Below are 25,562 nucleotides of genomic sequence, written 5' to 3' on the forward strand. Positions count from 1 at the left end.
AAGATGCTGTGATATGCAAATGATTAGCTTTTCAGAGCATTCACACAAGTTGGCGCCGGTGGCGACACTTACAACGTTCTGACATGAGGAAAGAATCCAACCGATTTCTCGTACACAAAGAGCAGTTGACCGCCGTTGCCTGGTGAAACGTTGTTGTGATGCGTCGTGTAAGGAGGAGAAATGCGTGCCATCACGTTTCCGACTTTGATAAAGGTCGGATTGTAGCCTATTGCGATTGCGGTTTATCATATCGCGACATTGCTGTTCGCGTTGGTCGATATCCAGATCGAGATGACAGGCATTTTATCTGCATGGCTGTAACGGATCATGCAGCCACGTCTCGAATCCTGAGTCAACAGATGGGGACGTTTGCAAGACAACAACCATCTGCACGAACATTTCGACGACGTTTACAGCTGCATGGACTATCAGTTCGGAGACCATGGCTGCGGTTACCCTTGACGCTGCACCACGGACAGGAGCGCCTGCGATGGTGTACTGAACGACGAACCTGGGTGCACGAATGGCAAAAGTCATTTTTCGGATGAATCCAGGTCCTGTTTACAGCATCATGATGGTCGTATCCGTGTTTGGCGACATCGCGGTGAACGCACATTGGAAGCGTATATTCCTCATCGCAATACTAGCTTATCACCCGGCATGGTGGTATGGGGTGTCATTGGTTACACGTTTCGGTGACCTCTTGTTCGCAGTTTGAACAGTGGACGTTACATTTCAGACCTGTTACGACCGGTGGCACTACTCTTCATTCGACCCCTGTGAAACCCTACATTTCAGCAGGATAATGCACGACTCAGTGTTGCAGTTCCTGTACAGGCCTCTCTGGATACAGAAAATGTTCGACTGCTGCCCTGGCCAGCACATTCTCCAGATCTCTCACCAATTGAAAACGTCTGCTAATTGTGGCCGAGCAACTGGCTCGTCACAATGCGCCAGTCACTACTCTTGATGAACTGTGGTATCGTGTTGAAGCTGCACGTGTAGCTGTACCTGTACACTCCATCCAAGCTCTGTTTGACTCAATGCCCAGGCGTATCAAGGTCGTTATTACGGCCAGAGGTGGTAGTTCTGGGTACTGATTTCTCAGGATCTATGCACCCAAATTGCGTGTAAATGTAATCACATGTCAGTTCTAGTGTAATATAATTGTTCAATGAATACCCGTTTATCATCTGCATTTCTTCTGCTACATCTACATCTACATGATTACTCTGCAATTCACATTTAAGTGCTTGGCAGAGGGTTCATCGAACCTCAATCGTACTATCTCCCTACCATTCCACTCCCGAGCAGGGCGCGGGAAAAACTAACACCTAAACCTTTCTGTTCAAGTTCTGATTTCTCTTATTTTATTTTGATAGTCATTCCCACCTATGTAGGTTGGGCTCAACGAAATATTTTCGCATTCGGAAGGGAAAGTTGGTGACTGAAATGGATCTCGCCGCGACGAAAAACGTCTTTGCTTTAATGACTTCCATCCCCACTCGAGAATCAAGTCTGCCACACTCTCTCCCCTATTACGTGATAATACAAAACGAGCTGTATTTTTTGCACCCTTTCGATGTCCTCCGTCAGTCCCACCTGGTAAGGATCCCACAGAGCGCAGCAATATTCTAACGGAGGACGAACGAGTGTAGCGTAAGCTGTATCATTAGTGGACTGCAATATTATCTATGTGGTCTTTCCAAATGAAGTTGTTGGTGTGGCAATTTCAATGACCAGTAGTTTCTACTGCTGTCTTCGCTCACGCGTCTTTCTCCCAGGTAGTTCACCAATGGCGGTTGTAGTTCAGTACTCAACATGTAACATTGTAAAACAATTATTAAAATGATCTACCCCCTGTTGCAGAATTGTTCCATAACTCAAGCGTCAGCGCTTTAGAGGCGGGAATACCTGGACCGTTACACGATGAATTTTCGACGTCTGCTCCTGTATCTGATTTTGTTATTATTTTCTCCACCCTGTGTACCTTTTGAAATTACAGTATTGGGAAGTCGAGGCGCCACTTGCTCTCGGCCAGACTGTACCGGGAGGGCGGCAGCTTTAAGGGCGGACCGACGCGCCCGCTCGTCCAGACAGCTATACGCGTGGAGCGGGCAGACGGCAGAGCTGCGCCGCGGGGAGCCGAGTGGTTACGTGTCGTCCGCTGCCCGCGGCTGTGGGAACCCGGCGTCGACGCCGCGGGGCGCCGCGGCTGATCCCGGCGCGGGGGTTCCCCGCGCTCCGCCCCGCGACCGCCACGCCCTCCGCCGCGCCGCGGCACGCGCCGAAAACAAGCGCGCGCCGCAGAAAGTCACGTCCAGCGGTGGAGGGGTCCGGGGAGAGCCGCGGGCGGCGTGTAATGCGAGGCCCGACACGCGAGACGCCCGCTCCGCGGCCTTGTTTGCGCGTGCAGCGCAACTTGCCGCTCCCTCTCCGACGTCCACTATCGGATGACGCCATTTTCGCTAGCTCGAAGTATCCGATTAACTGCAACGACATAATGTGGAGATGTTTTGACACTGACAGCCGCGCTTTCGGTGCTCCGGGTGGGCGTCGGTGGAAGACGACAGGTGCTAAAATGCAGCAGCTGATGTACCGGACTCTCGCCGCTGTTGTGCTTGCTAGAAACAGGGCAGCACACAGCAACCTCCTATGTGGTCAGCCCGGTAATTTAATGTGAAGTCCGACGGCTTCCAATAGTATGAAAGCATGCAATCTCACTCCCTGTAACAAATCAACAACCTTTCTGTATCGACCAAAATCATCAATTTAATCTTGGAGTAAAGTGTGGGGTCTGGAACCGCGCGACCGCTACGGTCGCAGGTTCGAATCGTGCCTCTGGCGTGGATATGCGCGGTGTCCTTAGGTTAGTTAGGTTTAAGTAGTTCTAAGTCTAGGGGACTGATGAGCTCAGATGTTGAGTCCCATAGTGCTCAGAGCCATTTGAACCATTTTGAAAGTGTGGGGAGTAAAAATTAAAGAGAGAGACCAAGACATGAATACAGTATTGCGAGATGAAGACGCTTGCAGAGTATTGAGTCTACATCAAACATGTTTTTGGGTTAAAGAGCACAACAACAAGAAGTTCGATTTGGCACAATTATTATCTTATTACCTCGTAATGATCTTGTCTCTGCCTACCTTTTGCCACCGTTGCTGTCGCTATCCGGCCGTGGTGGACGTGCGGTTCTATCCGCTTAAGTCCGGATCCGCGCGACTGCTACGGTCGCAGGTTCGAATCCTGCCTCGGGCATGGATGTGTGTGATGTCCTTAGGTTAGTCAGGTTTAAGTAGTTGTAAGTTCTAGGGGACTGATGACCTCCGACGTTAAGTCCTATAGTGCTTAGACCCATTTGAACCAGTTTTGCTGTCGTTATTAGTACGAAGACTGATCTGATGCAGCTGACTAACTCAGTCTCTTAATCCCTGCATAGGCGGTGCAACCTACGTCCACTTGGACCTGTTTGCTGTACTCAAGCCTTGTTCTTCCTCTACAAGTGTAGATTTGCCATAAATTTCTTTTCTTACCGATTCTGTTCACCAACTCTTCATCATTTATCTAAACTACACATCTAATCTTGAGAATTATATCGTAATATCTCGTTTCAAAAGCTCAGCCTCCATTTTACATCATCTTTCCTTAGGCTGGCATTAGTGATTTTTCTGCTCGAATATGTTACTCGTCTACTATCTTTATCGTTTCATATCCCGTTCTAATTCGCCTACATTCCACTACCCTTATATTATCTTTCTTTTCAGAAGAAAACATTGTCCGTTATCGGCTATACCTTCTTTCTGTTTACTTCTTATTGGCCACTTTCGAACGTAGACTCATTGTCAAACAACATACAGAATACCTCTATGCAACATACCACAACAGATCTGACATATAAATTAATTCACGAGTTCATTTGTGGCACCATGCATAAACAAAATCCATGTCGTATATGAGCATCAAGTTTGTAATACATCTACCATAACCACGTATGAAACTAGAAAAAAAAAAAAAAAAACTAAACTCCTCCCGAACAGGCCATGAAGGCCTAACGGTACCGACCTGCCGCCGTGTCATCCTCGGCCAATAGCCATCACTGGATGCGGAAATGGAGGGGTATGTAGTCAGCACACCGCTCTCCCGGCTGTATGTCAGTTTCTGAGACCGGAGCCGGCACTTCTCAATCAAGTACCTCCTCAGTTTCTCTCACAAGGGCTGAGTGCACCCCGCTGGCTAACAGCGCACGGCAGACCGAATGGTCACCCATCTAAGTGCTAGCCCAGCCCAACAGCGCTTAACGTCGGTGATCTGACGGGAACCGGTGTGGCTACTGCGGTAAGGCCTCTGGCAAAACCACAAGGGCAGTCAAATGAAAACAGGACAGATGCAAAAAAGTAAATGAACCCTTCATTATTTCATAAACAGTCATCATAAGTATTCATACATTTATCCCACTGTGAGGCAAAATGGACAACGTCTACGCTACAGAGCTTTCTCTGAGAAGCCGTTACACGTCCTCTGTACAGTTCCGAACTCTCCCTGTGAGATTTCCGTATTTTTGGTTTCCTGAAGAAAGATAATCCTGGCCGTCTCTTTGGTTCAGAGAAGCGGTGCACGCCTGTGCACATTCACGGCCCCATAGCCAAACATTTTTCCATGAAGACATTGACCGTCTTGTCTCACAGGAGGATAAATGTGTTAGAGAAAGTGGTACAAATAAAATTTCTGAACAGCGGTTGCATCTTGTGGGAGGCATGGGGAGGCAGACACAAAGTTCTGATTCTGACATGGTTTCTTGCGAGATTTATAACATCAAGATTTCTGGAAGGACACCTTTTTCTTTTCACCAACTTTCTTAATTTCTATTTGCATAGAAGACTCATCCCACTGCTTTCGAGCTCGTGAAGTCATGTTTGAAGCAGCTACTATAAGTAATAGAGGTTGTGAAAGTATAGTACAAATATGGAATACTAGGGTACAAAAAATGGAATACTAGGGTACAAATATGAAATACTAGTATTCCATATTACTGACACAGCCATTTTGAAATTCAGAAACTCAAATAAAATCGAAAACTAATTTAAATAGGCAACAAACACGCCATTTTACATCTTAATGTATTAGCTAAATACAAAAATATATTAATAGTTCATGTGTTATGACAAGAATGAAACTGGAAACTAGAAACCTGCAACAATTATGCGTCCTAGTGAATTCTGTAAAAGGCGACACTCCCTCGCAGTGGGTGCCAACTGCAATCTGAATGGATCCCAAAGCAGTCTACAGGTTGCTAAACGTAGTTTTTAAGCAGCTAACAGAAGTACAGCATTTACAAATCGAGAAACCAAAGTATTCCATATTATTACCCCTATTCCACTTTCGCCGGCCGGAGTGGCCGAGCGGTTCTAGGCGCTACAGTCTGGAACCGCGCAGGTTCGAATCCTGCCTCGGGCATGGATGTGTGTGATGTCCTTAGGTTAGTTACGTTTAAGTAGTCCTAAGTTCTAGGGGACTGATGGCCACTGCACTTAAGTCCCATAGTGCTCAGAGACATTTGAACCATATTTCACTTTCGTACCTCTTCCTCTAACAGATATTGTTATTACTTTTGAAATAACAGAAGGTTTACTTACTATTTTCCCATCTGTCTCGTTTCCATTGGACTGCCTCTTACCCGTTGGACAGCCTCTTACACAATACAGGTTAAGGATGTTTTTATGTAAACCCACTAAAGTTTCTATACAAAGGGCAACGGCCCTGTGGCAGTGGCTACACCGGTTGCCGTGGGATCCCCGAAGTTAAGCGCTGTCGGGCTTGACCGGCACTTGGATGGGTGACCATCCGGGCCGCCATGCGCTGTTGCCATTTTTCGGGTCGCACTCAGCCTCGGGATGCCAATTGAGGAGCTACTCGACCGCATAGTAGCGGCTTCTGTCAAGAATACCATCTTACGACCGGGAGACCGGTGGGCTGACCCCACGCCCCTCCTATCCGCATCCTCCTTGAGGATGACACGGCGGTCGGATGGTCCCGGTAGGCCACTCGTGCTTTTCCATACAGAATCTCAGCTTATTTCTCGTACATCTGTTTGGACAGCAAATGGTACACACAATTAATAGTAATATCTGGTGTGCCCCAACGATTTGTGATGTTCTCAGACTACGAGGGGCATCAAAAAGTAAGTTACACTTTATTGTACCAGGGCAAGTAAGTTGTACTGAATGCTGAACTGCACTTCAAAATGACGCAGATGCATGACACAACTTTTCAACATAGTCACCAAGGCTCATTAGACAAAGTTCGGAATGTTTAGTTAATTGTTTAACCCTGTAATACTATACCAATTTCAAACCCTTCGATTCGACTACCACATTTATGGGGGCATTTGACAGGTCTTGTCTACGCAATCCCGGTACCAAATGTAGAGACTCTTCGTGCTCGTATTATGGACGGCTGTGATACAATACGCCATTCTCCAGGGCTGCATCAGCGCGTCAGGGATTCCATGCGACTGAGGGTGGATGCATGTATCCTCGCTAACAGAGAACATTTTGAACATTTCCTGTAACGAAGTATTTGAAGTCACGCTGGTACGTTCTGTTGCTGTGTGTTTCCATTCCATGATTAATGTGATTTGAAGAGAAGTAATAACATGAGCTCTAACATGGAAAGTAAGCGTTTCCTGACACATGTCCACATAACATATTTTCTTTCTTTGTGTGTGAGGAAGGTTTCCTGAAAGTTTAGCCGTACCTTTTTGTAACACCCTGTATATAGATTTGGAAGGGAAGCAGCTAGTTTCGGTAGAATATTATTTCTGGCATTTTTCTTTTGTCGCGTCTTTTCGCAATGCTACCTGTATGTCAGAGATCTATCGAGCACCATGCCCAGGTAAGTTGGTTTGTCGGTATGCTCCAGTGCGTTATTAGTCCGAGAGACGTTAAGTTTACGCGTAACTTGCCAGGATCGAAGGTGGAAGGCGCTGACTTGTGTTTTTCACGGGTTTGCCTTCAGAAAGTTGTTCTTATAATACTCTGACATTTCTCTAAGAGCTTTCTCCAGCCTGTGTTCTACATCCTCAAAGGTCCTCCCCTGTGCTGTAATTGCCAGGTCATCCGAGTACAGAAAAAGGTTTGTGTGTTTAGGCATTGGTTGATGGTTGGTGCCCAGATTAAATAGGGAGGGCGCCTTGGGCCAGACCATTTTTCTGGTTTTTCCATCTGCTCTTTTTCCCGTTGAGTACAACATATAATTGCCTATTTTGTAATAGGGACTCGATAACCTTAACCAATTGATAGTCTCTTAGTTCGTTATAGAGCTTCTGGAGCAACAGCCTGTGATTAATTGTATTATATGCAGAGCTAAGGTTGTCAGCTGTGGAAACGACTGGACTTTGCTATGGAGGTGGAAGCTCTCCCTCCAGGCCTGGGCGCTACACTGCAGTGCTTTAGGTGTCAGCTAGGACTCACCTGGCCGCTGTGCCACAAGGTGCGTGAAATGCTCAGGTGAGCACGACAGCCACTTCTGTAGCAGGTCCGCCATGGTGGGCCGCGCGTCGCTTACCGAAGAGGCTTCCAGGCTTTCGCATGGCACAACCAGACCGACGGCTCTAGACAACAGGACGCGCCGGTGAAGAGGGTGGAGGCGCCAACTGGCGTCGAACCCTGCACAGCAGAGAGGTGAATCGGCGACAGCACCCTCAACCTGCCAACGACCGCTGCAGAGTGAAAATTCATTCTAGAGACATTCCCCAGTCTGTGGTTCAGCCATGTCTCCGCGGTACACTTTGTTCTAGGAGTACTAGCCCGGCAAGTTTCACAGGAGAACTTCTGTGAAGTTTGGATGTAGGAAACGAGGCCCCCAAAACGCCAAGTCTTGAGTTAGTTTGGTCCAACACACGCTTTAAATCGGCCAAGAAGTTGACTATGCTTCGGTGCTTGGGTACCTCAGTCAGTAGAGCATTGGCACATGAAAGGCAAAAGTTCGAATTTGAATCCTGGTTCGGCACGTAATTTTAATCTTACTTACTTGTCATACTGTCCCCCGCCCTATTCCCACAAAATTAATTTGGTGTTACACCCACCTTCATCTTGCCACAATTGCCTAGCATTAGTAGTAATAACAAGAAAATAAAATAAAACTACACTGAAGCGCCAAAGAAACGTACAGGCATGCGTATTCAAATACAGGGATATGTAAACAGGCAGAATACAGTGCTGCGGTCAGCAACGCCTGTATTACAAAACAACTGTCTGGCGCAGTTGTTAGATCGGTTACTGCTGCTAAAATGGTAGGTTGTCACGATTTAAGTGAGTCTGAACATGGTGTTATAGTCGGCGCATGAACGATGGGACACAGCATCTCCGAGGTAGCGATGAAGTGGCGATTTTCCCGTACGACCATTTAACGAGGGATCCAGAAAAACATCAAATCTTTGAAATCGCTGCAGCCGAAAAAAGATCCTGCAAGTACGAGACAAACAATGACTGAAGAGAATCGTTCAACGTGACAGAAGTGCAATCATTCCGGAAATTGCTGCATATTTCAATGCTGGGCCATCTACAATTGTCATCGTGCGAACCATTCAACGAAATATCATCGAAATGGGCTTTCGGAGTCGAAGGCTCGCTCGTATACCCATGATGACTTCACGACACAAAGCTTTACGCCTCTCCTGTGCCCGCCAACACCGACATTGGACTGTGACGACTGGAAACATATTGCCTGGTCGAACGAACCTCGTTTCAAATTGTCTCGAGCGGGTGGACGTTTACAGGTATGGAGACAATCTCATGAATGATTTTGTGTTAAATAAGAATGGCGGTTGGTGACTTTCGAATTGCACATAGATCTAAGTGCCATCATGAGTGCAGTGAAATTACTTATGATATTCTATTGATATTGTGGCTTCCATAGACCGCTTCACGCTGGTAACTGTGATTTTCTTCACTGGTTAATTCAGTTTGTGCAAAACCATCGCTACGCCATTGAAGGGTTATAGCTGACTGGTAACTCTTCACACAACAAATTTTGAATTATCATAGATCTTTGGAGGCTCTGTTATGGTGCGGGGCATGTGCAGTTGGAGTGATATGGGACCTATGATACTTCTAGATACGACTCTGACAGGTGACATCCTGTAAGCATCCTGTCTGATCACTCCATTCATTTTCATCGTTCATTTCGACTTGAGCAATTTCAGCAGAACAATGCGACACCCCACAGGTCCAAAATTACTACCGAGTGGTTCCAAGAATACTCTTTAAACACTTCCGCTGGGCGCCAAACTCCCCAGACAAGAACATTATTGAGTATATCTGGGATGCCTTGCAACCTGCTATTAAGAAGAGATCTTCGCTCCCTCGTACTCTTACTTATTTATGGACAACCCTGGAGGATGTTAGTTGCCTCCAACTCTAGTTCAGACATTAGTCGAGTCGATACCACGACGTGTTGCGGCACTTGTCCGTGCTCACGGGGGCCCTACACGATGTTAGGGAGATGTACCAGTTTCTTTGGCTCTTCGGTGTATAAATAGTTCGGTTACACGGGTCTGCAAGCTATTGCTATGCAGGTGTGTGAATGAGAGGACTGCTGTTTCTTTTTCAGTTGTTTACGCGTATGGTCATGAATGTCAGTGTTTCTGTTATTTTCTTTTTCCTTCCAGAATAAGATTTTCACTCTGCAGCGGAGTGTGCGCTGATATGAAACTTCCTGGCAGATTAAAACTGTGTGCCCGACCGAGACTCGAACTCGGGACCTTTGCCTTTCGCGGGCAAGTGCTCTACCATCTGAGCTACTGAAGCACGACTCACGCCCGGTACTCACAGCTTTACTTCTGCCAGTATCTCGTCTCCTACCTTCCAAACTTTACAGAAGCCCTCCTGCGAACCATGCAGAACTAGCACTCCTGAAAGGAAGGATATTGCAGAGAAATGGCTTAGCCACAGCCTGAGGGATGTTTCCAGAATGAGTTTTTCACTCTGCAGCGGAGTGCTAGTTTTGCATGGTTCGCAGGAGAACTTCTGTAAAGTTTGGAAGGTAGGAGACGAGATACTGGCAGAAATAAAGCTGTGAGTACCAGCCGTGAGTCGCGCTTCGCTAGCTCAGATGGTAGAGCACTTGCCCGCGAAAGGCAAATGTCCCGAGTTCGAGTCTCGGTCGGGCACACTGTTTTAATCTGCCAGGAAGTTTCTTTTACCTTGGTGGAGGGGCTTCCCTTGTCTCTCTTACCTGACAACTTCCTCTGCTTTCCTGGCTTACCTGTGAGCCGACGAACAGTTTCAGATTCGTTCATGACAGCAGGTTCTGCCTGTCTGTGGTCGAGAACCATTACCCGGCTGGGACGCTCCGTGCACCAGCCAGGCTGCAACTGTTTCCATGTGGGCTAGTTCCCAGGCGGACAACTACGAAGTGTCTTGTGTTAAATAACGCCTGTAATTTTGATAGAAATACTTGCCACTGCTGCCTCACTCAATACGCGACTGTTAAACGATAGCTCGCGCTATTCGTCCACGAGACTCAGAGGGCCATAGAGACGGGTTCCCAGGTAGATGCCGAGTTTCTTGACTTCCGCAAGGCGTTTGATGCAGTGCCCTATAGTCGTTTAATGAACAAAGTAAGAGAGTATGGACTATCAGACCAGTTCTGTGATTGCATTGAAGAGTTCCGAAATAACAGAACGCAGCATGTCATTCTCAATGGAGAGAAGTCTTCCGAAGTAAGAGTGATTTCAGGTGTGCCGCAGAGGAATTGATATTCACAATATACATAAATGACATTGTGGATAACATCGGAAGTTCACTGAGGCTTTTTGCGGATGACGCTGTAGTATATTGAGAGGGCGTGACAATGGAAAATTGTACTGAAATGCAGGATGATCTGCAACGAATTGACGCATGGTGCAGGGAGTGGCCATTTGAATCTCAATGTAGACAAGTGTAATGTGCTTCGAATACATAGAAAGATAGATCCTTTATCATTTAGGTACATTATAGCCGGTCAGCAACTGGAAGCAGTTAATTCCATAAATTATCTGGGAGTAAGGATTAGGAGTGATTTAAAATGGAATGACCATATAAAATTAATTGTCGGTAAAGCAGATGCCAGACTGAGATTCATTGGAAGAATCCTAAGGAATTGCAATCCGAAAACAAAAGAAGTAGCTTACAAAACGCTTGTTCGCCCACTGCTTGAATACTGCTCAACAGTGTGGGATCCGTACCAGATAGGGTTGATAGAAGAGATAGAGAAGATTCAACGGAGAGCAGCGCGCTTCGTTACAGGATCATATAGTAATGGCTAAAGCGTTACGGAGATGGCAGATAAACCCCAGTGGAAGACTCTGCAAGAGAGACGCTCAGTAGCTCGGTACGGGCTTTTGTTGAAGTTTCGAGAACATACCGTCACCGAGGAGTGAAGCAGTATATTTCTCCCACCTACATACCGTAACTTAGTGTGAATTGGTACAGAGAGTGAAATTTTTACTGAAAATTAGTATCAAAATATTGTACTATAATTTTGAGATTTTAAATACAGTATCTCTAGTCTTTCCTACAGCAATGTGTTACATGAATGAAAATGCTGTACCATAACCCTGCTTCAAATTTTGATCTGAATTGTGTTCGAAATCACCCCTCACAGCTCAACACTTGCCCTCTCCTAAAGTTCATATAATCATGTTTGTTGTTAATTCCTTCCCACACTCTCTCTTCCTACATATTCCCATTTTCCTGTATCCATTAAGTTGTTTTGTTTTGTTGAAGTTGTGTTTGTATTCCACATAGACTTTAGTCTCAATAGTTACGGCTTTCTTTTAACTGGTACTTGTGTTACCGTCCATGTTTAACACCCCTTTTAGTTGTCCCATCAAATACTGTCCATATTTTACTTTGCTCATTTATTTAACGAAAACTCGTACACAGCCACTGCTTTGATTATAATGTTAATGGTAAAATGCAGTACCAACACACTCTCAAAGTGTAGGTTCCCTCAAACACCTCCATTTTCCTGCATTTATTTATTTCTGTTTATCTTATTGATATTAGTGAAGTTCCTTATGTATTCTGTATTTGCATTGATAACTGTCTCTTCTTTTAATTGGTTGTGTATCACTCTTCATGTTTCATACCTCCAGATGCTGCCTTGTATATTATTAATTTAATTTAATTTAATTTTATTAGTTTTGTTTATTAATAGAAGCTGTTATGTAGGCATGCTATTCCTATTTTGTGCTAAAGGTTTTCCTGTCTACTCCATTGTTATTTATGTACTGTTCAGTTTTTATTTTTTCATTGCAAAGATGTTACTTACTGTATGTTTCTACTTCAGTCTAGATGTGATACTTCTCTTCCAATGTTGTCTGCTAACATTTAATTTCTTTGGTGATAATACTCGGTAAATGTCTGAAGATGGACTTGTAAGCCGAAAACTGATTAACAATAAAAGTAATATTGTAGAACAAAAGCAAACTGGTGCTTTTCATTCATTATTATAATGTTGTTCTACCAAGAACTGACGGAAGATTCTGTTAATATAACTTTTCAGACATCATCACTGACAGTTGTCCTCCAGATTCCAATCTCAGAGAACTGCGTTACTATTACCAGAGTAACTGTGCAACAGTTCGTTTCCAGAGTTTTAGAAAAGGTAAAGTTTACACTTAAATACATTACTTTTTCAAAAATCACATAGCTCTTTAATACATAAAATTTTTATATCACTGGAACAACTAATATCTGTGGTGACTCTAGAGGGTGGTTTCCATTAGTTACACCAAAATATCACTCCACAGCAAAGAATGTTTGTTGAAATGGATACCGTGTTCTATTTCACCCCAGTAATTCCAAATCACCGCAAGTGACAGTATATCTCGCGAAGAGACCATGAGGATAAAATCAGAGAGATTAGAGCCCTCACAGAGGCATACCGACAATCTTTCTTTCCACGAACAATACGAGACTGGAATAAAAGGGAGAACCGGTAGAGGTACTTAAGGTACCCTCCGCCACACACACTCGGGTGGCTTGCGGGATATGGATGTAGATGTAGATGTAGATCTATAATGCTGGTACCCTCCCCCACCTCACGCGTACGTCTGTACAATGGCTTGCGTGGTATGTGTAGTAGATCCAAAAGATATGTGTGGGCGGAAATTCTGAAAGTACCGGGTGATCAAATAGTCAGTATAAATTTGAAAACTGAATAAATCACGGAATAATGTAGATAGAGAGGTACAAATTGACACACATGCTTGGAATGACATGGGGTTTTATTAGAACAAAAAAAAAAAAATCAAAAGTTCCAAAATGTCGGACAGATGGCGCTTCATCTGATCAGAATAGCAATAATTAGCATAACAAAGTAAGACAAAGCAAAGATGATGTTCTTTACAGGAAATGTTCAATATGTCTACCATCATTCCTCAACAGTAGCTGTAGTCGAGGAACAATGTTGTGAACAGCACTGTAAAGTATGTCCGGAGTTATGGTGAGGCAGTGGCGTCGGATGTTGTCTTTCAGCATCCCTAGAGATGTCGGTCGATCACGATACACTTGCGACATCAGGTAACCCCAAAGCCAATACTCGCACGGACTGAGGTCTGGGGACCTGGGAGGCGAAGCATGACGAAAGTGGCGGCTGAGCACACGATCATCACCAAACGACGCGCGCTAGAGATCTTTTACGCGTCTAGCAATATGGGGTGGAGCGCCTGCTTCTAATAAAACCCCATGTCATTCCAAGCATGTGTGTCAATTTTTACCTCTCTATCATTATTCCGTGGTTTATTAAGTTTTCAAATTTATACTGACTTTTTGTTCACCTGGTTTTTTTTTCTTTTAAATTCTAGTGACACATCAATTTTCGTTTAGCTATAGACGGCGGGCAGCAAGTACGATAATCAGACAGCTGAAGTTCAACATCCAGTTGTAGAGATCACTGGGTGATAGAGAGATTGAAAATACGGCGTTGTCTGCTTGAAGGACAGGTATCACCATCGGTGTACCTGTGTGCAGTCGTCAGAGACGTGTAATGACATTAAATCGCACCGCATTAGAAGGCTGTATGCGGATTATGGCGGGGATATTGACTGTGCTGCCGCGGAACAAATCTTGTTGTGTGGCGCGGCAGTGGGAAACGCGGCCGGCGGTCGATACGCAGCGGGGTGCCCGCCGGCGGCAGCGCCAGAAACGAGGGGGCCGAGCAGTCGGCCCGTGCCCCGGGGCGCCTTTTTATTATTTTTGCCTCTCCGCGCGCCCGTGAATTCCCTTTCCCACGGCAGAACAAACGCGAGGGGCAGTCGCGAAAACAAACGGCGCGGCGCGGCGGCGCCGACCAGCTGCCGCCACTTGCTGGCCATCCACTCAGCCGGCCACGCCGAGCCGCCCTCAGAAATTAAACGCCGCGCCGGCGCCACTTGCGTCCGCGTATGCCTCCCACTTGCCACTGTGGAAATCGCCGCGCGCCCGAGGGCACTTGCCACCACTCCTCTCCCATCCACTCGCTGGCGAAATACACTACCAAAAAAACCCTCGTGTTAGGCGACACACACTAATTTCCTTTACAAATTGCAATAAGCATAAATTGAAGTCTCCCTGTTTTAATAAAGCGAAGAGCGCGAATTTTTAAAAGTAGCAGTATGCAGTGGCTCAGGGCTTTTTATATTCTTTGTCAGTTATTCGCACTCGCACAGGTCAGCCTATTAGGGCCTTGCGATGATTTGCGTCATTCTGTAATGGAGGGCAACAACTCACATCAAAAAGGGGATACGTCACTCAACTGGTATACAGGGTGAAAAGTACTTAAACCGACAAACTCTGGAAGGTTGTAGGGGACATCAAAACAAATACTTTTCCCTAATGTCATTTTTACCTATGAGGACTATTTACATCGGTGGAGGCCGTATTAGGCTCTTCAGATGTTAGAGGCCGTATTACAATCTTCAGTTATTAGAGGGCGTATTGCACTCTTCAGTTGTAGACAACGCTGTCCACAGTGTAGTAGTTCGTTGTCTCTGTTTGAAACGTCCCCTTAGAACAACTGTACACGACTGTGCTCAAACTGACACACAATATTTTTTTGCGCAACGCAATCTGACTTTCAGTAATCCCTATAAGAGAATGGCCCTGACTAACATTAATCTATATGTTTCACAAATCACTTACCTCACAGAAATCTTCGTTACTCGAACTACTGCAATACAGCGAGCGCCACTACTGCCAGCTAACTAAAAGATTCAAGCTACGGAAGTCACTAACTACTGATAGGCACAGTTAGCAAATGAAAGATTTTAATAGAGAACAAACAATGTATTTACCTTAATAGTCGTAATATATATATAGTAGTTCATGACACCAATTCTTACAAATTTCGAAACTCCGCCATCTCTCTCCCCACGTCCACCACTGCTGGCGGCTCACCTCCAACTGCGCAACGCTACGCGCTGTTAGCATCCAGCCGCCGCTGCCCAACACTACAGTGGCAGACAACAATGCAAACCAACCACAGACTGCACACGGCACAGCCAGTGATTTTCATACAGAGCGCTACGTGGCGGCGGCGTTACCAGTAAAAAAACCTAAACAGCCTACTTACATGTTTTCTAATGGAGCGATTAAAAAAAATAATGGTTCAAATGGCTCTGAGCACTATGAGACTTAACGTCGATGGTCATCAGCCCCTACAACTTCTTAAACCTAACTAACCTAAGGACATCATACACCACCCAGTCATCACGAGGCAGAGAAATTCCCTGATCCCGCCGAGAATCGAACTCGGGAACCCTTGCGCGGGAAGCGAGAACGCTACCGTACGACCACGAGCTGCGGGCAATAGAGCGATACACGTGGAGTGAGTACACTGATATGGTTGGTGCGTACTACGTAGCGCACCACAACGGACGAGCTGCACAGCGGGTTTATCAACAACAATATTCTAATCGCCGTATCCCGCATCATACGACCTTTGCTGCTGTCTACCAACGTCTGCGTGAGATCGGGTCATTTAGCAGATAACCTGGACAGGAACGCCATCGCATGGTAAGAACGCTGCAATTTGAAGAAGCTGTCTTGCAGCATGTGGAGCGGGGTCCTTCAGTCAGCACTCGTGCAATTGCATGCAACATGAGGACGAATCAGACGAATGTCCTACGAGAGCAATTGTTACGTCAATTTCACTTACAGCGTGTCCACAACCTGGAACCAGTTGATTATCTACCTAAAGCACAGTTTTCGTAGTGGTATCTTGGACACTGAAATGCATTCTCCATTTCCATCCTCTGTGTTGTTTACCGATGAAGCAGCTTTCGGGAATGATGGAGTCTTCAACATGCACATTTCGCATGTTTGGAGTGAGGATAACCCACATGCCACAGGTACTAGCACTCATCAAGTGCGGTTCTCCGTTAATCTGTGGGCCGGTGTTGTTAGGGACCGTATCTGCTACCTAGGCCATTAAATGGCAAGCACTATTACAATTTTCTCGCCAGAGCATTGGTAGAATTGCTGGAAAACGTCCCGCTCCCTACAAGACAACGCATGTGGTTCCAACATGACGGGGCGCCGTCACATTTCAGTCGTCGTGTGCGTCGATTCCTGGACCGACGGTTCCCAGAAACGTGGATGGCAGACGTGGTCCTGTACCACGGCCTGCTCGATCCCCAGATATGTCCCCTCTGGACCTTTTTGTTGGTTTAATTAATTTGTCGCCAGAGAAATCTTCCTCTACCGGTTTAAATACACCTCATAGGAAAAAAATGGCATTAGGGAAAAATATGTGTTTTGATGTCCCCTACAACCTCCCAGAGTGTGTCGGTTTAAATACTTTTCACCCTGTATTGAAAAAAAAAACTGTATAATTCTGAATAGCGTTATTCCCAAACCTTATAGTTAGTCCCATAGACTCGTGAGGAACAATGCAATGTTGAATCAACAATCTGTAATCATAGGACGAAGACAACTTATAGAAAATGACTGAGATATCCCCTTTTTGACTTAAACAACAGTCAATGTACTGAAATATTGCCTTAAGCAGCCCAGTCTCTCCACTCGGCGTCCTGATATGCCATGGAGTGCAACAATTAAGCTTTTTTGCGTACCGTAGTTTACTTAAAGCCAACTTTAACTTGCAGATACAAGTGAATTGGTATCATAAAACAAAGATCTACGTAATCGTAAGACTGTAACCCTATTAAATATATGCCTTAATTGTTTGCCTTAAAGATTTTACAAAGCGTGGATCGAAGATGTACTAATTCGGGAACGAAATGGTCAATAAAGTAATATTAGAGTTGTTATGCCAGTTACCTTGCAATAATAATTTGCTGTCCTTCCACGATTGGTAATGGAGTTTGAGCGTGGTCTCCTTGCTTTTGGAAATAAGGGAAGAATGTGAGGACCCAAGTACCCATCCTGTCCATCTTTGTTGGGCATATTGTTGAATTCTGTCAACAATAGTTCCTTCTCAGCAAATGAGAACTTCTCAATATATTTACGCTGGCATGTGTGCATCTGTAAACAGATAGCGTATTATTAACATATATACTGGGCGAATAACATATTTTTACCGATTGCCTGTATTACAACTAAAAGATAAATTTAAACTTTGCGTCCATGAAAGGAATTTATATTCACATTTTAGTTCAATGTTTCTACACAACTTCCCTCTGCTACAGTATATTACATTATGTTCAGAGAATTCAAACAATGAACATTGTATGACGATTTACCTGCAGTCTGCATCTGCACCTGTTTCCCTCCTAGGAACAATGTTTCCTTTCCAGGTGGAATGCTCCAAACCCTTGACCTTCTCTTGTTTAATCAAATTCCTCTTCCACAATTCGGGGCGTCTTTTCGTCCTTCTAAATTTATGTAAATCATCTTCGGACTCGTCTGACGGTCCGTCACAGAAATCATTTGGAAATCTCACAGCTGATTACTGCAAACCGCCACACTGCTGCCCTCACGGTTCACGTCCTTTCGTGCAATATAGGGATTTGTCTCTGTGACCAGTCCTCTTTCTGCACGAAACGTAATTTCAGTACTGATTTTGACAGGGTATAATCACTGGAGAAGTCCATTTTAAGACCAACGGATGCGGATTCGTGTGAAATACCAACTACAGTAATAACTCATATACACCAAAAATGATGACAAGTCCCGTTCCTCATCTCAACGCCTGCCAGGGCTCTTAGTAGCTTTAGGTTAAACATTTAGATGGAGTAGGTTTCTAAGCACACTGCTCTACAAAACATCAGGACGAGCCAGATAAAGTTAACCTACACTACTGGCCAATAAAATTGCTACACCACGAAGATGAGGTGCTACAGACGCGAAATTTAACCGACAGGAAGAAGATGCTGTGATATGCAAATGATTTTCAGAGCATTCACACAAGGTTGGCGCCGATGGCGACACCTACAACATGCTGACATGAAGAACGTTTCCAACCGATTTCTCATATACAAACAGCAGTTGACCGGCCTTGCCTGGTGAAACGTTGTTGTGATGCCTCGTGTAAGGAGGAGAAATGCGTACCATCACGTTTCCGACTTTGGTAAAGGTCGGATTGTAGCCTATCGAGATTGCGGTTTATCGTATAACGACATTGCTGCTCGCGTTGGTCGAGATCCAATGACTGTTAGCAGAATATGGAATCGGTGGATTCAGGAGGGTAATACGAACCGCCATGCTGGATCCCAACGGCCTCGCATCACTAGCAGTCGAGATGACAGTCATCTTATCGGCATGGCTGTAACGGATCGTGCTGCCACGTCTCGATCACTGAGTCAACAGATTGGGACGTTTGCAAGACAACAACCATCTGCACGAACAGTTCGACGACGTTTGCATCAGCAGCATGTACTATCAGCTCGGAGGCCATGGCTGCCATTACCCTTGACGCTGCGTCACAGACAGGAGCGCCTGCGACGGTGTACTCGACGACGAACCTGGGTGCACGAATGGCAAAACGTCATTTTCTGTTATGAATCCAGGTTCTGTTTACAGTATCATCATGGTCGCATCTGTGTGAACGCACATTGGAAGCGTGCATTCGTCATCGCCACACTGGCGTATCACCCGGCGTGATGGTATGATGTGCCATTTGTTACACGTCTCGGTCACCTCTTGTTCGCATTGACGGCACTTTGAACAGTGGACGATACATTTCAGATGTGTTACGCCCCGTGACTCTACCCTTCATTTGATCCCTGCGATACCTTATATTTCTTCAGGATAATGCACGACCGCATGTTGCAGGTCCTCTACGGGCCTTTCTGGATACAGAAAATGTTCGACTGCTGCCCTGGCCAGCACATTCTCCAGATCTCTCACCAACTGAAAACGTCTGGTCAATGGTGGCCGTGCTACTTGCTCGTCACAATACGCCAGTCACTACTCTTGATGAACTGTGGTATCGTGTTGAAGCTGCAAGGGCAGCTGTACCTGTACACGTCATCCAAGCTCTGTTTGACTCAATGCCCGGGCGTATCAAGGCCGTTATTACGGCCAGAGGCGGTTCTTCTCGGTACTGATTTCTATGCACCCAAATTGCTTGAAAATGTAATCATGTGGCAGTTCCAGTATAATATATTTGTCCAATGAATACCCGTTTATCATCTGCATTTCTTCTTGGTGTAGCAGTTTTAATGGCCAGTAGTGTATTAACTGTTCTCTGGAAATCAACGAAAGTGCCAGAAGATGTTGCCAATGGTCTCTCAGTCGTGCACATAAAACTGGATGTCACGTGCCGTGACATCAGCGTGACTGTAGCGCTAATTGGAGGTGGCCTCACAACACGAAGCAGGTGGATCGGGAAAGGAAGGTGTGTGTCGATCAGCTAGCACTTATGGTGCACTGTGGTGGCGGTCTTCATTAAAAACGTGACCCAGAGGCAACATTTGGATAGCTTCACACGGGGAATAATGTGAGGTGAGGTATTGCTACAGAGTGCCACAGCGGCTGCATGGGGGTGGTCTCTTTGCTCGACGACCAGTACCTCGTGTTTCGCTCACACCTGTACATCCGCGGCACCATCTTCCACGGAGGCTGGAGTATATGCTGTGGACCAACGAGCACTCTGGTCACGTGCTCTTCTCGTATGACAGCAGATACAGTCTGAGTAGTTGTTCTGGACATACACCTACTAATGTAATATTTCTGGCTTATTCAGCCATAATATTAGGCCCCAGGAAGCTATTCTCAGGGCAGTGGAGAAGCAAGAAGCATAGAGATGACGCAATGTGGGATGAGGTACCGGTGACAGATGTTAGATTCGGTACCATTACCGTGAGAAAGACCGCCTGCATGATGTTGCTGCTCTGTGATTGGCTGCTGTGTTCGGCGGTAGGGCGCCAACGCGTTAAACTTTAGTTGCTACTATTAATTAATCCTGTCATCCAAATTACTTCATTTTTTAAAGAAACATCTCTCAACAGCCAGCTATCAAACAGTCATTTCAAAATTATTAAAATCAAAGTATTACTAAAACAAAAGACTGACGATATTACTGCTGATGCACTTCGGTGGCGTTCGGGTCGCGTCTTGCTGGCTTGGCGCGCGAAGTGTCTCGGGCAGTCCGGCTCTCCAGTTCTGACCGTTCCAGTAGACACATGTTGCCTGTTATAGCAGTATTTGTTTCATGCAATTTTATTTACTACAGTTCCATTCAATACGTTGTGATCAAGAATAGTTTCTCGTGTCTATATCAACAAAAACGCGAGTGGCATCCCAAATGAGTTATATTTTATTCGTAGCAGCAGTTCCTTGCGAAGTTAATTTCAGCCTCAAGAAAAAGAAGAAAAAGAATCTACGACCTGCGTGCTGTTTTCTGCGCTGGGGACATCATCATCATGAAGGCAACAGGTTAGTGAAGTGTACAAGGACTTGTGTATTCCACACAGGACAGTGGAAACAACTAGGCACCTCACGTGTACTGCATGCACAGTACAAATGTGCTCACTGCAGTAATGCAGAGGAGGTAAAGAAAGATGAAAGTATTAATACTATTTCACATTTATTCCTTTTTTCTTGCCGTAATGGTAAGAGATGGGAACGCGTAATGCACCCAGGAACATGGTCGAACGTGATCGGTTTGGTGGTCCAGATGTTATGGCGTGGGGAGGCCTAATGTTACACAGGCGGAGTGACTTGCAAACCTTTGAGCACCCATGTCGTTACTGTGACACTGAACCGCGTCACTTCAGGGGTGCATTCGGACCTGTTTTTAGGGATGATAACATGTGACCGCAGCGAACAGCGGAGATGGGGGAACTCTTGGCCAAAGCACTGGGCAGGCTGTTCCTGCGAGTTAAGTCACGTTGAACAAGTGTGGCATGCGTTGGGTAGACATATTGCAGCGTGTCCACATGCACCAACAACCATCGAGTAGTTGTGAATCGCCCTTGTGGAGGAATGGAACTGCCTACCACAAGAAGTTAGCAAACTTGTGGCCAACATGGGAGACCAATGCACAGCTTGCGTTGCTTTGCGTGGTGATCAGACACAATATTGAGAGCCGTGCCGCGCCTGTTTTAATGTCTGGGGAACCGTCATGAATTTCAGTGACTTCAGTGTTCGTCCTTGAATAAAAATATTACGTCTTTCCGTCTCATCTCAGATTTGAGTTACCTTCTGTACCACATTGTACCAGTTCTTTCTAGGTATGGTCGTGTTACTGGGCAATGACATTTCATGCGAAAGCTGCTTTCGTCCTTAGGTCTGCATTCCAGTGTGATAACGACCATGAGACACGTGTATAAGAGAACTACTTAATAATCGGAACTTGGATGTCGGTTGTTAAGTAGGATTCTGTGCGCCCCGGGCGAAATATATGTCACGTCCATGAGACCTCACGATAAAATCGTCTAAGACTGGCAACTGCCTCGCAAATGGTCCCAGCTTGCCGAGAAAGGGCGAGTTTCTTCACGTACGCCATATCCTGGTGAAGCTACTGATTGATGATTAGATGCCATAGGAGTACCACAGCTGTTCCAAATAGTCATGGACATTTTCTATAGATTACGATACGGCGATTATGCAGGCCAGTTGAGGAGAGGTAGATTGCATGAATATTCGTCAAACCATAAACGCATGCGTCCAACACTGCGAGCAAGGAAGTTGTTATCCTGCAAGACAGGAGTGCCCTCAGCATACCCATCACGATGTTGTTGCCTGAATGACAGTACTCGGTCACCCAAAATTTTGAAAGAAATATGGGGATTCAAGTTGGTGACGAGTTGAATTAGTGGGCCAAGTGATGATATGATAACACCTCCAAAATAGCATCTCTGGCCAGGCCTACACTCTCCACGTACTGTGGGTTGAACGCCCTATTGGTCCATCTGTACACTCAATAAGCTACATCCTTTAAAAAGGGCCAAAACCTTTACTCACCGGATAATACTATACCCTCTCCAATCAACCACTGTCCCGTTTCTGAGTCATGTGGACAACTGAAGTTGTGCAGATTTATGTGCCGCTTCCAGTCCGTCACATGCAGTTCCCCAGAGAAACTGGCAGAAGTAATTCCTGTTGAGCCTGAAACCGATTGTCTTTGACAAGGTGTGACACTCGTTTTCTGTCCCTGTCGGTTAGGATATTTTTACGACTGCTGTCCTTCTGCGGTGGTTGTTGTTGTTGTTGTGGTCTTCAGTCCTGAGACTGGTGTGATGCAGCTCTCCATGCTACTCTATCCTGTGCAAGCTTCTTCATCTCCCAGTACTTACTGCAACCTACGTCCTTCTGAATCTGCTTAGTGTATTCATCTCTTGGTCTCCCTCTATGATTTTTACCATCCACACTGCCCTCCAAGGCTAAATTTGTGATCCCTTGATGGTTCATGGAGTTAAATGGTACACAATTCCTTCTACACACGTTGGGCAGTCCACGTCAGCACATGATCATTGGGGAACTCCATTCGCGGTGTGATCATAGGCACGCGCAAACACGAGTGCTCTTATCTGCAATTGTGTCACTTCTCCACTGTGACAAGTCTTACTGTGCTGATTCTGATACAATCGACTATCCCACATGTTCCCCTTCAGTGTCCTGTCGCCGTTGAGCGCTCACATTACCACTTGCTAGCAGTTTTATACAATCTATGAAGCTCCAAGGCGACCAGTTTGCTCCTTCGAGGGAGTTACTACTATCCTGTCTGTTGACATGAATTTGTGAATCTCGAAAATAGACGCGTCTTTGCTTTTGTGGGATCCGTAACCGATATTCTAAATAGGAGTCAGAACCACGATGTTATGCAAATAACACCCTTGAGGGTTTATACTGAATCTGCTAAAGGTGTGTAACGCAATCTTATAATGACCCTGATATAAATCCTGCGTGGGGTGGCTAGTGTCTCATTTAATTTAGTAATTAAATTAATTGATCAAAATTCTCCTCCAAAAAAGATGATGGGAAAGGATCCTGGTGCGTGTAACTTTTCAAAAGACAAATGGCGTCCTAAAAATCTACAATCATATATATTTTCTTTGTACAGAACTCAAAATTGATCATGAATTTGTACAAGGGACAATAATGTACAAGGTGTACAACTTGGCTTCCGCCGTTTTTTCCCCAAAATTTGAGGCTTTAATGAAACAAATTGGTTACATATGTATCATTCAAAGTATTTTTCATCGCTGGCCACTACTTTCTCCCATCTTTCGGACAGTATACAAATCACCCATCGAAAAAATTGTTCATCTTTTGAAATGATCCACGAATCGATCCAATTTGTGACTTCTTCATGAGATCGGAAGTGTTGGTCAGCCACGGCATGCGCCATTGACTTAAAGAGGTGATAGTCAGAAGGAGCAATGTCTGGAGAATACGGCGGCTGGGGTAGGACTCCCCATTCTAACGTTTCCAAGTACGTTTTTACCTCTTTTCCAACGTGGGTCGAGCGTTGTCGTGCTCCAAAATCACTTTATCGCAGTTCACGCTGTATTGCAGCCGTTTGTCTTTTAATGCTCTGCTCAAACGCTTTAGTTGTTTTCGATAACGAGCACCTGTGATTGTTTCACTTGGTTTTCACACCTCATAGTACACGACGACGAGCTGGTCCCACCAATTGCAGAGCATGATCTTGGAGCCGTGAATATTCGGTTTGGCCGTCGACGTTGAAACATGGTCGGGATACCTCCATGATTTTTTGCGTTTAGGGTTATCGTAATGAACATATATTTTGTCCCTGGTCACAGTGCGATGCAGAAATCCCTTCCGTTTTTGCCTCTGAAGCAACTGTTCAGAAACACACAAACACCGTTCAATATCTCTTGGTTTCAGTTCACATGGGACCCCATTGTCTTCTTTCTGATCATGCCTATAGCCTTGAGACGTTTTGAAACGGTTTGCTGTGTCACTTCCTCTAATCTTGCCAATTCGTCTTGAGTTTGACGCGGATCTTCACTCCGCAATGTCTCCAGTTCTGCATCTTCGAAAACATTCTCTCTTCCACCACTATGCCGGTCTACTAAGTTAAATCACCGTTCTTGAAGCGTTAAAACCACTCACGACACTTTGTTTCACTCATAGCGTCCTGAACAAACGTACTTGAGAACATTCGATGAGACTCAGCTGCTGTTTTCTTCATATTGAAACAAAAAAAGTAACACCTCCCGCAAATGACGTGAATTAGGCTCGTAAACTGACATTTTCAATCAAGAACAACTTCATGATGCAGGCATAAATCGACTAATGTTTGAATGAGATTATGTTGACCGAGTTCCAAACTGTCTGACGTCTGCGGTCTTTTTCTTTCGACCGCTACTTACTGTTGTTGCCACCTATCGGCAAACGACGGAAGCAAAGTTGTACACCTTGTATATTAACGTGAAACAAACATGTAAATAGTTATCACTTGATAGAGGTGCTGGCAATAACGTAGTAGAAACGACACTGTATTGAATATAGTGTGCTTCTCTACTACGAGAATGGGCAACAAAGACAGCAGGAGAAATCAATAATGTCGATAAACAAGTAGGTAACCGGATTCCGTAGCACAATATCAGCTAAGGAGGCAAAGTGGTTCTACGGATGCCACCGCTGAGAAACCTCAGTTTGAATTTTGAGCAGCTAAAAATGAACTGAAAACTTATAGGCCGGAGCTGAGTGTATGACCGACATTATGGTGGCAGGGCGGCATGCTGATGGCGTCTGCTACTCGCAGTCGGCAGCTGCAGGGAGATGGGCTCTACCATGAGATCGATCGATCGAAGCTCGAGCGCGAAAAACAAGAAAGCTTTTGTCGAAGTGGCCGGACGAGTGAACCTGCGAATGAAATTACTTTGCACCAAGGGCGCCACAGTACGCTACCGACTGCGGCGGCCAGGAACCAACTCCATTCTTAGCCGCCCCGATCCCTGAAAGCGACCGCACGGCTTGTTAAAGAACTCGTTCAATGGTCGTCAATAACCAAAGCTTTTGCCAATTGTGGCCTTAACAGAAAATTCGTTAAGACTTTCACTATCCTACTCCGTCGACCTATTGCTTCCTGCCAGTTACTGACGGGCGGTGACTGCCTACATATATGAGCCATTCTGGCTCGTATGCACGGTGTTCCACTCAAACCT

Source organism: Schistocerca gregaria, chromosome 4, assembly GCF_023897955.1.
Source record: "Schistocerca gregaria isolate iqSchGreg1 chromosome 4, iqSchGreg1.2, whole genome shotgun sequence".
NCBI classification, from domain to species: domain Eukaryota; kingdom Metazoa; phylum Arthropoda; class Insecta; order Orthoptera; family Acrididae; genus Schistocerca; species Schistocerca gregaria.